Source organism: Carya illinoinensis, chromosome 10, assembly GCF_018687715.1.
Source record: "Carya illinoinensis cultivar Pawnee chromosome 10, C.illinoinensisPawnee_v1, whole genome shotgun sequence".
Lineage (NCBI taxonomy): Eukaryota > Viridiplantae > Streptophyta > Magnoliopsida > Fagales > Juglandaceae > Carya > Carya illinoinensis.
Window position 1 is genome coordinate 11129147 of NC_056761.1, and position 9609 is coordinate 11138755.

The 9609-nt window shown below is 34.4% G+C and overlaps 1 pseudogene; it reads right to left on the reverse strand.

Moving 5' to 3' along the window:
* Window positions 1-1870: 1870 nt before the first annotated feature.
* LOC122278408 lies at window positions 1871-6332 on the reverse strand (annotated as a pseudogene).
* Window positions 6333-9609: the final 3277 nt, after the last annotated feature.

A 9609-nucleotide genomic window follows, 5' to 3' on the forward strand; every position in this document is an offset into this window, starting at 1 on the left:
TTTTATTTAAAATTCATTTTATTAATTCAAAAATTAAGTATTTTTGTGTTATTAAAACAAAACTATTTGTATTAACCTATAGTTGAATAATTCAACTATTAAATATTTAAGTATTATTAAATCTTAGATGATTTGTAATTGAATTCATTCTCATTTGATTACTTTAATCTTTTAAGTATTTAAGTATTATTAAATGTAGATTATAAATAATTAATTTTTAATTCAATTCCTGCATTTAAAGTATTAATTATTTTAACACTGACCAACATAACGTTCAAACGGTGCTAGTCACCGTTCGATCTAAGGACATACGTTCGAACGGCACACGAATACCGTTCGAACGGATTAATTCCAGATTACAGTCGTCTTCAACCTCCGAAAACCTCAACATTTACAGTCCAAATTACATCAAAAGACAGCAAACTATATGAAGAACTCATTATAGCAAACGAAAACACTTATATAAAATCTAAAATGAGAATATATTTAAGGAGAATACCTGATTTGGAGAGATAAACCGGAAAATCCACCCGTACCCAATGCCCAAAACTTAAATACTCTTCACCAAACGATAAAAACAACCTCTTAATCCGAAAATATAAGAGATTGATAGAAGTTAGTAATATTTGAGAGCTGAATTGAAGAATAATGACGTTGGTTGGAAGAAAATGAGCGTGGGAGAGATTGGAAGTCGACTGGAACGAGTGCGAGATTGTGAGGTTCTGTCGTGTAAATGTAGAACATTGACGTTCGAACGGTTATTTAATGAACGTTTGAACGTCAAATAGATTAGCGGGAAAATTTTCCCCCTCTAATTAAACGTTCGAACGTGAAAATTACCTATCGCGCCAATATTACGTTCAAACGGTAACAATTAAACGTTCGAATGGTTAATCATTAACGGTCGAACGGTTAACTTATTTGGGACAAAAAATTTCATCCCTAAGAATAGCGTTCGAACGGTCTGGCATTACGTCGTTATTTTGGAACGAAATTCAAATTTCGTTCCAAAATCTCACTTTTTGGGACGATTTCCAATTCGTCCCAAAGCAATTTCGTCCCAAAAAATGATTTTTGTTGTAGTGATTTCATGACATTCCTAGCTAGTTGATTAGAGCATTAGTAGTGGACTTAATAAAATTTAGCCAAATTTTGACTAAAAAATTTACTTTTACAAATTTAGTTAATCATTTTTTAACAACACATAATAACAGACTCAACAAATCTATCACGATTCTATTAAAATAATGGATAAAGTTTTTGAACGGTATTTTTTCTTTTTTAATAACGGTCATATTTTTTCAATTGTCATATTTTTTCAAGTATAGTATAGATGCAAATTATAGTAAAAAGATATGTAAATAATTAAATATGTTTAAAAAACAGAAACTAAGAAATATAGCAGGTAAGAATCGAAAAACAAGAGGGAAAGGAAATTTTTTATTCCAAAATAATACTTGACCAGCAGCGAGGGCTCAACAAAAACGTTATTTCAAGTATAGTATAGATAATTTCGGCTACTAGATTATTGCCAGTGCATAATAGCTCATTAATCGAGTGCTCCTAATCTCTTAATTCTTACAAGGTGGAGATCATTGAATCGAAATGATGCCTAGATGTGTTAAGTAAAAGAATAGAAGAAGCATCTGCATGGAATATAATATGCTCGAGCAAAATTAAAATATTAAAATATTATTGAAAACAAGCTTAGGTATGATATTTTAAACTACATCAACATGAAGGCACTTTTTGAAAGCTATGGCAGTGATCTATATATTTTTCTCTTTTTCATTCATTTTCATTCATTATATATATAGTAGTACTGCAAGATCAACTTAGCTTTAGATCACCCCAATACAACTAGCAATACTCATATTGGCACTGGATATACGAGGAGTGACTCGATCTTAGCTTTTATCTCTTCTCCCACTTGGGTGTATATATATCCATCTTCGTCCTTATATATGATATCTATTGCTCATGAAAGGTTGAGAACACGCATAAGGATAGCCATTGGTACAGCAGTAGGCCTCATACAATTCTCATTGATATCCTTCCATGCATCAGAAACTTGCCTGCGGGGTTCATCATATGCCACTTCTTCTGAGACACCATACTTCTTCATGTAGCATTCAACGGCCGAGGCAGCATGCCCTGTGTCTTGTTCAAACTGCAAAATAGTTTTTTTCCATATATATTAAAAATATTTGGTATGATAATAAAAGATCACGTAGATATCAAACACCTAGCTAATAACATCCATATAGTTTAAAACATGGAGAATTTTGATCATTAGTTCTGCATTTTGATCGTTATCGGAGTAATTATTGGTCACATACCTTATGCGACTTGATGTCATGATCCGAGAGCCTACTAATTACTGACGAAGCTGTAATAATTTTGGGGTCGCTAAACGCCCACACAAGGATCTCCTCGGTAACTATCTCACCCATGCCAAGAAATGACATTATTGTGAGCATGGGATAGCCAGAGTTTACTAGTCCGACTCGCATATATTCCTCCAGCGTTGGAATGTGCTTTGCACGAAAAGATTTGGCTTCATCGAAATATGCCCGGACCAGAATTTTCATCTGAGATATCTCAAAGGATCTCACATAACATTAAACACGATGCATGGCATTAAATAGGAGGCATAAATATATAATAATTGAGTTAATGCTCGTATCAGCTTACGGCTTCTTTTGCGTGAGAAACAAGGTAGGATCTTCCTTGTTTTGCCAGCTCCTGCTCAATTTCTTCGAAAACGTCCAAGAGTGCCTTATAACATATTTGCATGTATTTTGGTAACGTATTCATACTCCCAATATTCCACCTAATTATTCCAGTACCAATTGAAGTAATTATTAGACTGATATCATACACCAAAATCTCAAAAATAAAAAACCACTCGATATCACTTTCAAACCTTCTAATTGCTTCTGTAAAGATCACGATCTCTTCGAGTGTGCCATATGCATCATAGATATCATCTATGATGGATGTCATGGCAAAAACTTTGGTTAGTATTTTTCTTGCAAGCGAGTACTGGGGCTCAAAATAAACTGCCACAACCCAAAAGAAGCCCTCCACAATCCCGTCTCTTGCAAAAGGTAGTTTCGTTTCGAAGTCTAAATCTTTCCACCACCTACCGATTAATTAAATATATTGACATTGATCAGTGCCATGCACCTCGAAAAATGAGTTGACATATATAGTGTTATGAATGTATAATGCATGGCAATACCTGGCGATATTACCAAGTTACATATATAAATTTATATATATATATATATATATGATATTTTATATAAAATATCATATATATATATAATAGAATATAGAATATATATTTATATAGTTTATATAGATATATATAACAGAATATATATATCTAACATACCTCATAAATAAATGATCATCGATATATGGGTTCCAGGATCGATGCGTGCTTTATAAATTTTGATAACTATGAATTTATTTATAAGTGATTGAGGAAAGAGATTAAAAAAATAAGAATATTTAAGAAAAGAGAGAGAGAGTCACTTTAATTTATTCATACAACTAACGGCGTTAATTTTAACGGTAAAACAACAAAAATCGTTAAACCAACAAAATTTTGTTAGATAGCCTCTTTATATATAAATATATATATATATATATATATATATATATATATATATATATATATATTTATATATATTCCATACGCACACTTAAGAAACCCAAAATAATGAAACGGCCTAGCTTCGCAAAATATGCAATAAAGCTCACAAACTAATTATGGCCCTACCATGGGCTGTGATAACTTTATATAATATATACTTTACACTAAAATGTGTTTTGTAATCTGATGTACATATATATAGCAAGCCATGTTAATTTGTAGTTTTATTTTGTGAGATTTTTTATAAACCAAAGATTTCTCTTTAAAACAAAAAAGCGGAAAATATATTTTTACCACATGAAACACGAAATCCTTGTTGACGTAGCAGTCGAAAATGAAGGGAAACATTGTAAAGATCATTGTCATCATGAATAGCACCCGAGGAAGCATAAATACGTTCTAGTGCTTCTCCGATGTCCCTTTCGAAATGGTACGTCACCCCTAAGCGCTTGGAAGGTTGATCTGCAGAGGCTAATTACAACTCCCGTCTCACTTCTGCTATCAATTCCTCACTTCTGCTATCAATTCTTCGACTTCGCGTACTTTAGAAACATGGATAACCTGCACCAACAAATTGGGATACTTCGCAAAAATCAGAATATTATTCACGCGCGGTACGTTGGTAACTCCAAACAAATTCATTAACATCAATCAGTTTATACAAGAATGATAATTATAATATGTATATTTGTCATTAAAAAAAAAAAAAAAGGTTTTCATGAAGCTAATTTTCGACCACATATATATATGTTACCTGATTAATTAAGAAAAATGATATTTACCATCTTGAAATATACAATTCTCACGTAATTTAATGTCTACAAAAAAATTAATTTTTAATGATAGCCTCCACTTTTTTCATAATAAGTCTGCAGTAGGAACATTTAATTAATGTATATTAATTACATTAATATATTACATTTCAGGAATGTATATTACATTTCGGATTAATTAATCTACATTTAACGTTCGAATTATAAGATGCTAATTAATATCATTTTGATGCTAATTTGAATATCAACCAATTTATATAATTATATACATAAGTACATAAGTCTACATTTCAAACCGACTAATAATTAGCAATTCTGTCAAACCGTGATTTTCATGAATTGGGCCGTGCTACTGTGCCGCTTCCTTATTACCTTTGCAGATACTCGCCTAACAAAGCACCACCACGTGGCATATATCTTTTTTAAAAAAATAACCAACGATCGAAAGGGGTTGAAATCCCGTTCTAAACTTCAAATGCATTTAGAAAAGAGATATGCCAGGTACAGGCACAAATTTGTGCCTATATGAGCACCCTTTCTAACGTGGTAGCATTTATTTTATTAAAAAGAAAAAAGCAAAATGGAGGAAGAAGAAAGGGCAACACAGACTTTTCCTTTATCTCTTGCATTCTTCTCTTGATTTTGAAAAAGCTGAATTTTGGATTGGTTTCTTTCTTGCTTTCATTTCTTTTATAGTTTCATCCATCATCTCTCGTTTTATTTCTTTTACAATTTCGTCCATCATATATTCGATTGGTTTCTGTAATGAACTTTCTTGTAAATCTGTTGTAATGCTGAATGAGTTGCTGTAGCGTATTAAGGAACAAACGAAATGTAATAAAATGCTTTAGGAATTAGAATGAAATAGGGCGAATAGGGAAGGTGTTTGATAAAAGGCTTCAAAGAGCCACAAGTGTATCGATAATGGAATATCTCGACGGATTCCAAACCTCCATACAAAAGAGTAGCCTTAACAATTTTCCAGATTCCAGATTCTCCCCTCTCCACTTCCTTCCTTTCGATTATATTCACTCTCTACAACAGACTAACAACTTCTAGGATTGATAAACTAACCTCTATGAAATTAAACTAAACATCACATATAACTCCAAATGAAAAGAGCATCATAGCCAATAAAACGACTTCGTATTAGGATGCCTTTAGCTCCATTGCTCCATCGTGCCATATGTTGAAACATTGCATTGCAGGCCAGGGTATTCTCCAACAAATGATGCTGCATTACAACAGGATTGTAACAGTTTTTCTCTTGGTTTCGTTTCTTTTACACTTCGTATCTGTTGGTTTCGAAAAAGCTTTGGTTACCTCGGATGAAATTGAACCAACGCCTTGCAAGGAAGGAAAATGAAAAATATAGAAGAAGGAAACCCATGAAAAAAATCGTCAGACATAATAACCCCTTGCAAAAATGGACTGAGATGGAGTAGTGAGTTACCAATGATGAAATTGAACCGACACCTTGCAGAAGATCCTGGTGCTACCTCAACCTCTTGTAGAAACGCACCTCCTCCTCAAAGAAATCCTCAGTTAGGGTTAGGGTTTTGTATTATAATGAGAAGTCAAATCGGACAAGGCAATCTGATTGGGAGAAGAAGAAAGCAATCTGGGAGAATAACACAGAAATGTGAAAGCACCGTATAGAGAGGATGCCATTCAGCTCATAAGGAGTATCGAAATGCACCATTTTATTTAATCCAAACAGTGCGTTTTGAATCCACGTAGGAGATGCTCCGCGGGGACTTGTGCACGACGCTGCATATAGACTTTTTCTTTAGAAAATTCATCTTCACCCTCCCAATGCTCCGCGGGGACCTGTCCCTCACTGTCGCAGTGCCCATTGCCATCCTGTCACTGAACACCGTCATGAGTACTTCCATCGCCGAACATCGGCTCCCTCTCCATTGTTTCTTTATTTCTGGTAACCTCCATTAGCTTTTCCCATTCAGTGCGTTATTTCTTCTATGGAATTCTCTCCATAGGTAGACATGAGGGTTTCTTTTTTTTTTGTTTTTTATATTTTTTTCTCTCAAAGCTTTTGACTTGCTTCTTAGGGGATTTGGTTTGTTTTCTCTTTTTTAGTCTAGAATTAGCTTGAATGACTGTTAGTTGTAGTATTTTGTGTGAGATTTCTATGTACTTTTCCTTTTTAGGTCTTTGAATTGCATCGATGGGTGCCGTTACTTGTTCTTCAAAGTTGATTATCTGTAGTATATGATTTCTACTTTCTGTTTTATTTTTTCCTCAGTATAACTAACTTTGGAGGTTTGGGATATTGCTCATTCTCACTTCCACGAGGTTCGGTGAAAAGTCTTAATTTACTTGATCCATATGACAATGGCGCGCTACATGAATATGGAATTTAACATTTGGTTTAAAGCCTCGGTAATGTTAGAAAAAAAGTCTGTGAAAATCATTACACTTGTCCATTTACACTCACTAGTTAACATCTATAAAAGCTTGGTAAATTCTCTTGGATGATTTAAGCTTGGCAAGAAAGTTTTCCTAGGTTGAAAGAACTAACATACCAAAATCCTTCCCAGAATAAGAAATTATAAACTAATTTTATACTAATTTTGCTGCCTGTGATAGCCACTACCACAAATTCTTTCCTTGGTTCCCTCCTCCCCTAGTTACCATTATAAATCACATTTTCCCCAAAATCATTTTTTTTTTCATTTGTTTGGGCTTATTCTCTTTGGATTCGAATAGTAAACATGATTATTTTTTCCCTCTTGTTGGACAGCTTTGTGCTTAGTATAGCATAATCCTTTTATAAAAGGTCAAGCAAAAAGAGTTAATTTATTTGCATGAAAACTTAATCCTGCAGTTTCATGTGATAATCATTTAGATCATAGAATTAGTTTTCAAAAGTCTTGATTTTCCTACTAATAGAGTAATCTTCAAACCTTGAATCATTGGAATTACCTTAGATGTGGACCTACATTGGAAGATAAGCATTTGACCAATTTTAAGGTAATTGAGAGGTATTGTTGCTAGCTGAATATAACATCTTTAGCAGCTTGATGGACTTTTGTAATTGTACGTATGCATATTGGATGCTTCTATGAGGGTCATTGCAATTAATCATTTGATTATAGAGGCAAATGGAGTAGAGTTTGAGGCAATTGATTCATGCAAACACTGTTTTGTCTTTTTTATTGTATTGTAATCTGAATCTATTTTATTTTTTATTTTATTGCACTTCTAGTTTGCATCTCATTATGGTCCCCTGCAGCTTATTTTATTAAGGATGATGTGATTGGTTTTGTCTGGGTTTTGGTTATCTCTTGTAATATTAGCTCAGATTGACAAACTGTACTTTTTAATATCATTTTTGTTAGCTCCTTTGGGCCATCCAAATGGACTTTAGTTTATCTATTATCAATTATGATGACTTCTTTGTTACTTATCTTAAAAAGATGTCTGAATTTTTGTTTTGCTTTCCAGATTTTATGCTTCTGAAGTGCTTACATGATAGGAGTCGTGTATAGAGACTTAAAGCCTGAAAATGTATTGGTGAGGGAGGATGGTTGCATCATGCTCTCTGATTTTGATGTGTCATTAATATGCTGTGTGAGTCCCACCCTTGTTCAGTCCAGTATAGAGCCATCATGCCGGATATCTGCCACTGTGTTCAGCCATCGTGCATTCATCCAGCCTGCAAATTACCCATTTTTGTGGAGCCTTCTTGCATGCAACCGTCTTGCTTTAGGCCTCATTGTGTCAGTTCCAAAACAACTAAGGTTAGGAGTGAAAAAATGGTTAGTGCAAATTCACTTCCTATACTAATTGTAGAACAAACAAGTGCCCGCTCTATGTCATTTGTTGGGACACACGGGTATTTAGCTCTTGAGATAATAAGAGGATATGGTCATGGGAGTGCTGCTGATTGGTGGATATTTAGTATTTTCCTATATGAGTTGTTACATGGGAGGACACCTTTTAAAGGCAATGGAAACCAAGAAACACATTTGTGATTGTACATATGCATATTGGGCACTTCTGTGAGGGTCATTGCAATTAATCATTTGATTATAGAGGCTGATGAAGCAGAGTTTGAGGCTATTGATTCATGCAAACATTGTTGTAATACAAGTTAGCAACTTGGAAAGTCTATTTGTATGTGGAGGCTCTTTGTATTTTGTGGAAACTCTTTGTATTTGTTGAGACTTTGAATACAAAGCTTGTATTTTAAGTGTTTGTTTTTAGTAAAAGAGAAAAAAGACTGACTTTTTTTTACTTCAGAAATTTGATTGTATGAAAGATGGATGCCACCGGCTATTAAAAACTTGTTATTTATTTGGGTACCAGCCACTAAGCCAGAATAACGTTGCTTCATCAAATTTGGAATGAAAACTCTCCCTCGACAGTTTTGAGAGAGGGTGAGTTTATCAGGCTAGTGGCAAAAAATGAAAATTAGGGACTAATAAGCAAAAAGACTCGTTACCAGAAAGTGATATGTATATGCAAGTTATGTTATACTTGTTTTGGGTCTCCCCAAAAATTTGTGTCAAGGACTGGGGTGAGATCACAAGCATCTACTGGTGTGCGTATAGGGGGCTGAGCTTGAGTATGTGGTAGATGCAACAGATCTCATGAAGATGATTGAAGTCAATGTGGGACTCAGTATTTCAAGTGTGGTCAGATAGGCCATTATGCTCGTGAGTGCCCCAATGCTGTGCAAGGAGGTCGAGCAGGACAGTGTGGAGGAAGGCCAAATCAAAGGCAAATAGTGCAGGCATGGGTGTATGCTTGGACACCTGGCTAGGTTGATGATGAGGCCTCAGAGACTCAGGATGTCTTCACATGTATGAGCTTTATTTGATTTGTTTAAATTGATGTGTGGTGTGTTTTAATTCATGAATTACACTGAAGTGATTGATCTCTTCAGGGAGAGTTCGCTCGTATGAATTTTATGCTTGCACCTTGTTTGCTTCTGGGGCATCCCAATCCTTTGTGTCTGCTACTTTTGCTTGTATGTGTAACTTAATCACAGAGCCATTACAGCAGTTCATGGCGGTGGCATTACCAAACAAAGAGAGAGTATTATGTTCGAAAGTCGCCCTAGGCAGCCCCTTAGATTTTGGAGAAAGGGTTCTTGATGATGACTTGATAGTATTCAAAATGCTCAAATTTGACATCATTCTGGGAATG